This window comes from Lolium rigidum, chromosome 4 (assembly GCF_022539505.1).
Source record: "Lolium rigidum isolate FL_2022 chromosome 4, APGP_CSIRO_Lrig_0.1, whole genome shotgun sequence".
Taxonomy (NCBI): Eukaryota; Viridiplantae; Streptophyta; class Magnoliopsida; order Poales; family Poaceae; genus Lolium; species Lolium rigidum.
Window position 1 is genome coordinate 95,954,616 of NC_061511.1, and position 7,142 is coordinate 95,961,757.

A 7,142-nucleotide genomic window follows, 5' to 3' on the forward strand; every position below is an offset into this window, starting at 1 on the left:
CTGCCTCTGCCTGGCCGTCGGATCTGCAACAGGGAGGCTCGTCGGCTTCTTCTCGGAGGTTCTCCACGGCGCCGTTGTCGCCGTATTCTATGGCTGAAAGGCAGCCCCTCCACTGGAGGACTACCACGGCGCCTCTGTCGCCGGATTTCTTGGCCGAAGGGCGGCCCCTCCATCCTCGTGCGGCGGCGACAGGCCGCCCTCAAGGCAGCAACAACCTCCGCAAGGCACTTTTGCCAGCTCGGAGGCTCTCCAGTTTCGGCGGAGTTGGCTCCCACCTCTGCGTCCCAAGTGGTTTCGTCCCCGGCGGCGCAGAGGTTGACTCCGATGAGATTCGTCGCGGTGAAGGAGCTGGACCTATCGCGTTTGCATTTTCTTTCTTGGTCCTCGGTGTAATTTGTATGGGCCAGTTTGTAATTTCCCAGTTCTTTCAGGCCTTATCTGTAAAATGTACCTCACCGTTGATAATATGAAGCCCTAGGTCCTTCGGGACCTTTCCTGTTCAAAAAAAAAAGATGGAGTTGTGTGAATTAGCGTAGCTTGGAACGAGGTGGCCATGCGCCCGGCTAAAGTGAGCCCCCGACAGCTTGTAGGGCCTTGGGAGAGAAGATGCTAGCGGCAACCACGCCGAGGTTGAACCCCATGATCTGATGGGCGTGTAGCCCCTTGTACTCAACATATTTGGATAGGACGCAGGCTACTCCATCGATGAGGGCGACGTCTCTGGCTTCCGTGTTCACCTTCAGTGGAGGGCTTCCTGAAATGGTCACCCAAAAGTGTGGCCTCGACATTGACCATCAGCGTACCAGCAGGAGGTGGAGACCATCTTCGAATGTATAGCCAAAACTTCATCACCTAGTTGAGATCTGATTATGAGATCGGTACTATCTCCGTTCCGAAATAAGTCTTTTTAGAAAGCTAATTTAGCTTTCTAAAAAAAGGCTTATATTTTGGAACAGGGGTAAATTTTTAATATATTATGACTTAGAAAACAAAATCACTTGGATGAGAGCGCACCGACAAATTAACCTGGTTACTCCTTGATCTACAAGTTTCTTCTCCGTGGATGGAAGGATCAAATCAGACCTAGTTGCTTGTTCGATGTTTCTTGTTGGCTCCTGGGTCTAGTCCAGAGGTGCCAATTGATAATCTTTACTACCTATAAAAGAGCAAACTTAAATTTCTCTAGAGCCACACACAAATTAGTGTAGACGGGATCATCAGTAGCTGAATCCAAGTGTCCATGTTCCTTCCATAGTCCGCCACACCAACAAGCAGCCCAGATTCTTTGGTGAGCGGTTTGTGGACTATTGTGTATCTGCTTGAGCAGACAGTATGTGTTCTTTGATCAAAATCTTGCATCATTCGTATTCAGAAGTTGCTTGCCCTTGTGAATGATTTGAAACTTATTTCTCCGTATGCATACTTCTTGATGTCCAACACCTACACAAGATATTCCCAAGGTGATTCTAAAGCCAATGAATTCTCATGGTGTACAGATCTCCGTTTCACATGGGATTCCAAACGACTTCAATCTGACCCTTCTATTTGTTTGTTCGTTGAATTTATTTGGGTTGTGCATTGACCTGAATATAGTAAACTATTTCTCACGCGTGCTCCTATCACAAATTTCAATGAATTGGAAAATGGCACAAGATTATTGTTCATATTCTTTACTAAGGCTATTATGCTCCAAAATCTATGTGGCTTATCATTCATCTCATATGTTGGTACAAGAAATTTACTGTTCAAGTTAAACTACAACTTAATGGAATGTTTGGTGCATGACGAAGTTGTTTGCTAATATATGGATTATCATTCATCTGATATGTCATATGATCATACTTTACATTGTATGACTTACAGTTTCAACTAATGTTACCTATCCTTGCATGCAAATTTAGAAGAATGATATGGTTCCTACGTTTAACAGGATGCATAGATTACCTTTTGTAATTTACTGATTACATAAGAAGATGAATTTAGCTGCTTCCCCATGATGTAGCTTATGCCGCTGCTACCAAATGCATTTTGCTGTATTGCTTCCTTTCTATGGTCTTGTACAATGTTGTATGATTCGATCAACTGATAAATTTTCAACCTTTACTTTTTTTGAAACGTCAAATGTTTTTTTTTTTGAAAAAAAAGGAACAGCGTCAAAGATAAATAGGTAATTTTAATCAACTTCAGCGTAAACAAGTAATATTTATTAAATCCGGGTATTGCGCTCACGTTCTATTTTCGCTGGACAAAGTTACTTGCAAGTACTTCTTTTACCTTTGGAAACAGAGCTATGGAACCAATTACAGCCATAAGCATTGTTGAGGTTGCTCTAGCAGATGACTGAGATGAAGATATGCATTTTGTTGTTACTTCCCATTGCAAGATAATTTAACACGCTGTGAAGACCTTGGTTTCCTTGTTGTTGGAAATGTGCCAGCAAATTTGTTACCTGATGATTTGAAACATAGAGGTCCTGAGTATTATTCCTTTGAGGGCCATGGTGAACAGGTAGGTTTACTGATAAAGTAGTGTAATGTTTGAGGATTCATGGTTATTGAGCTACACAATTAAACATACTCTTTACCGATAACTTAACATATTGCATGTCATATCTGAAGCAACTTGACCTTAGTTATAATTTAAAAAATATCATTGTTTTATTTATGTAAGATAAGCATGACTTGCTATTAAAATGGGTAATGTTATTTGTCCAACTTTTTGTCAGAAAAAAACTGATTTGATCTTTTGGAGTTCGTGACTTATTAGGCGACATATGACCTATTGCAGATTGAGTTTGACTTGATTGTTAATTTGGTCCTAGAATCGAAGTACATGCTAGAGGAACCGAGTCCAGCTTAATGATACATATGAATTGCACGATATCCTCAATTTGCTTCAGAAATATATTAGGGATGGTTTACATGTTTTCATAGTTGAAGTCATGCGTTGGACATGCATACTCACTAGTTTCGCAAATACACAACCTAATATATTTGGTCAAATGAAAATAGAAGCTCATCTGAAAAGCAATCCTACACACAACCTTCATATACTGAGGAACTAATAGAAAAGAGAGTGCAAAAAAAGTAGTTTCCTTCGCATCAAGCACGAGAAAGCTAGTAGGAGTAGTTATATTTGAGTTTAGCGTATTAAAAAAAGTTGATGCCTTAAATAGCACAGAGGACTCAGCATACAACTTACAGTCATCCATCTGCAGCGAAGGGCGACATCTCGTACTGTCTTATTGGGCAGACGCAGAGCAATTTTTGCATAGCGAACTATAGCTGCATCAAGCGCATACCTGCAACAGTTGCAGCGCCACATAATAAGATGGAGAACGAGAAAAATAAAAACATGGCAAATCAGTTTTGCTTATTGTAGCTTCCTGCTGCAAGCCTGCAACCACTGCAATGACTAGTACCGAATTTAGTTGTTGCTCCAAGGCATCATCATTGCATAATTTCATAACCAGTTGCGATATTTATTCTTGAGGCAACTCGCATGGAAGTTCATCTTGAGAAAATTGAGTGCAAGTCCACATTAACTGTCTCTTGCCATTTAGTACCAAGGCCTAGGTCCCAAACATGCTTCCATTCCAACCACGCTACTTGCCTAAATAGAGTGCGAGAAGGAAACCCGAGAAGGGAGCTAGCTTACTTGGCCAATCCGTCGTCGAGCACGGCCTGCTCCTCGGGTGACCAATGCATGGCGAGCCCAGGATCGTGGCGCAGCGCGGCCGCGGTGCTCGCGGCCAGGCCGAGCTGCAGCGCCACGGCCGCAGGGGAGGGGTTGCGGTGGGGTCCACCGAGGGACCCCGAGGGGTCGGCGTTCGCCCCCATCCCGCTGCCTGCCCCTCGCCAACTCGCGGTCAAGCTAACGAATTTCCGCGGCCTAGAGTGGGAAATTGGGATTTCGTACAGACGGCCGCGGCCGGCGAGTAGAACAGGTGGGGAGGGCTTGAAGGCGGCTGCCGGCGAGTCGGGGACGGAAGGGGCGGAACGGCGGCGGAGAGACGGGAATTTTTTTTTTTGTTTATTTGGAGGACTACAGAGGTTCTCACCGGTTTTCAATTAGGGCCACGCTGAGCGTCGGTCGGCTGATTGTGGCCCAAAAATCGGTTGCATTCCACGCCGTTAGATCAACATCCGACGCACGAAATTAGTCATTATGGGAGTTTTGCATTTTGGTCCCCTATTGTTTACGAACTCAACCCGCGGTCCTATACCTCACCAGTTAATAAAAAGATACATCTCTTTGGGCACAATCTTTCCAATATTTACAACAGAAATGCCACCGTAAGGATAGATATGTAACAAAATGAGTATTACAACAAAATCCATCACTCTGTGTACAAAAATAATATACTATTACAACAAATCATCATAAATTTTTTGTAAACAACCAATGCTACAAAAAGTGGTTAAGCGACATTTTTTAATGCAATTTGATTTACAATAAAAATTGCCATCAATATTTACAAAAAATGGAAAGCGATTACAACAAAAATTGGAGCATATTACAGGAAAAATTCTTATATTTGCAAATAATGCAAAGTGGTAAGCAATAAATAATTTTCTACATATTGATTTACAACATAAATAACCAACTATTTTTATAAAAGTGAAAAATGATTACAACAAAAAAATCCATATGTTCGCAAACAATGCAAAAGTGGTTAAGCAACATTTAATTTGCTACATATTGAATTACAACAAAAATCACCAAGTATTTTTTACAAAAGTCACGAGCGATCACAACAAAAATCCATATGTTCGCAAATAATAAAAGTGGTCAAAGCAACAATAATTTTCTACAGATTGAATTACAATAAAAATAATCAACTATTTTTACAAAAGTCACAAATAACTACAATAAAAATTCCTAACCATGCATGCGGCCCTAGTATGCATTTAGCTAGCTAGCGGCAAGCTAACTAAGCACTGATGCATTTAACTAGCTAGGAGCAAGTTAACTCCGCGCGCGAGCATGTCTGCTAGGCTGCTACTACTAGCTAGCAGCGCGCATGCATGCTAGGCTGTGTGTGGGAATACCGAATACGTGTATGGGTCAAAGCGTGGACGTGACCGGCGCCGTGCGAGCGCGACCGATCTTTTGCTCCAGATCGGTCGGCCGGGTGGAAGCATTTTCCTTTCAATTATGAGGATCTTCTTTCCTTTTCATTCATCAATCATCAGGCTTACAATCTTTTTTTGGAGACAATGAACTAAAAACCTAGGAACATAATTTATCCATAAACATCTCCTTCTATTAGATGTAGCCTGCTTATAGCATGTCTAACAGACCCCGTATTTTTTTGCCCCTTAAAACGCGAGTAGAGGGCCCTGTATTCACTTTTCGTCGGTCGAAAACTCGGACGAACTCTATTTTACGGGGTGGGGATACGGGTTCTGCTAGCTCGTCCGAGTTTTCGACCCCTCAAAACAGAGTTTTAGACAACAATTTGCACAACAATTTCAGATCAAACATAGCACATCCAAAATATGTGATGCATAATTCATAGTTTTTAACATCACAACGCGATCATAGGCAATGTTCAAGCCACGGAAGTTCCCAAATGTGATCAACCATCAACGAGTCCATTGCCAGCGGCGCCACCACTCGCCGGAGACTCACCTTGAGCACTTCCTCGCCATGATGTCCGCCTTGGTCTCCTTCCACCACGCCAGCTGATCCTCGTACATGCCGTCGGTGTGCATCATCATGATATCCCTCTCCTCGGCCAAGAGCTCCTTCATGGCCTTGGCTTCTTTGAGTGCGATCATCTTCATGTCAAGCTCGGCCTTCAACTTGGCATCTTCCCGCCTTGCTTCCACCTTGGCAAGCTTCACATCCTTCTTTTTCTCGGTGATGAGGAGCTTGGTCTCCAATGTCTTCATCGTCAACCTCCTTGGACTTCATGAGTTGATCCAACTTCTCCCGGAAGCTAGCTTCTTCGCCTTCTACCTTGACCCTCTCCTTCGCTTTCTTGTTTCCCTCGGGCTTGCCGGCGTTTCTCCCACTCATTTCCTCCGCTTCATCATCCATGGTGAGCAGTGCCTCCTTCTTGCACTTTGGCTCGTTGTCCCTCAACTTCCACTTAGGAAGATGTTGAAGAATGGAAAAGCAATGATGAAATTGAAATTCCTTGTTCTTGAAGCCGGCCATGTCCTTGTACCGTGCTTGAGCATACTTGGGCGCACAACAATAGTATGTGATGTTTCCACATCATCAACACATAATATGGATAGCAACAAACAAGGAAAACTTACATAGTCCTCCGGCACGCATCCACTAGGAGGTTGCCGGCCACTTGATCCATGGCAGCACTCCAACGAGAACAAGTTGGTTTGATGATGTTCCATCGGCCTTCAAGGGAGCGGTAGGATCTGTCGGCCATGCTCTTGGTGCGAGGTTTCAGCTGGTGGTACAGATCCTCAATGCGCTGCCAATAGCCCTTGCTGCCTTGGTCCACTCCGGTGCACGCATCCATCCCCACCTTGCTCCAAGCACGGACCAAGATGGCGCCTTCAATCTCGTTGTAGTTCGCCGTGCGTGGCTTCGGCGTCGACGAAGAACCGGCAGCAGCCGGATCAACCTCAACCACCTCCTCCTCGTCACCCTCATCCTCCTCCTCATCATCAATCTCTTCGACGTTGCAGTCCCCATCGAATGCATCGATGCCGGTGTCCAAATTCACCGCGGATTCGTTGAGCATGTCCATGTAGGATGTTGTGGACTCAACATCGAACACCTTGTCTACGTACATGGTAGGTGGCGGCGGCGCGGGCGGCACATCGGACGGAACGGAGGGAGGAGGGGTCGAGGCCTTGGAGGGCGGTGGAGGCGTGAGGCCGATGCAGCTGATTGCCTTTGTCCGCACCTTGGCCGGCGCGACGCCCCTCGGCCCGACCACCTTGGTCTTCATCCTGCCCCCCTTCTTGGCAGCCGGCGGGGCTTCGGCCGGCGAAGATGCGGCCGTCGCAGGTGCTTCGAAGAATTGCTTCGGAATCCTCTTCCTCTTCGACGGGATGGTGGCGGAGATCATGGCCGAAATGACACCGGCGTTCGGCGGACCTCCGACGGGGACATCAACCACCGCGGCCGAAGAAGGTGCACCGCCGGCGGTAGGCGGCCCTTGCGAA

The 7,142-nt window shown here is 45.3% G+C and overlaps 1 long non-coding RNA gene across 1 annotated transcript; it reads right to left on the bottom strand.

Annotated features, from left to right (window-relative positions):
- Positions 1-1,035: 1,035 nt before the first annotated feature.
- Positions 1,036-3,741, bottom strand: LOC124650070. Its single transcript, XR_006986872.1, has 4 exons — positions 3,658-3,741; positions 3,202-3,301; positions 2,275-2,449; positions 1,036-1,440 (listed from the first exon to the last, which is right to left on the bottom strand). It is a non-coding gene; the product is annotated as an uncharacterized LOC124650070 (long non-coding RNA).
- Positions 3,742-7,142: the final 3,401 nt, after the last annotated feature.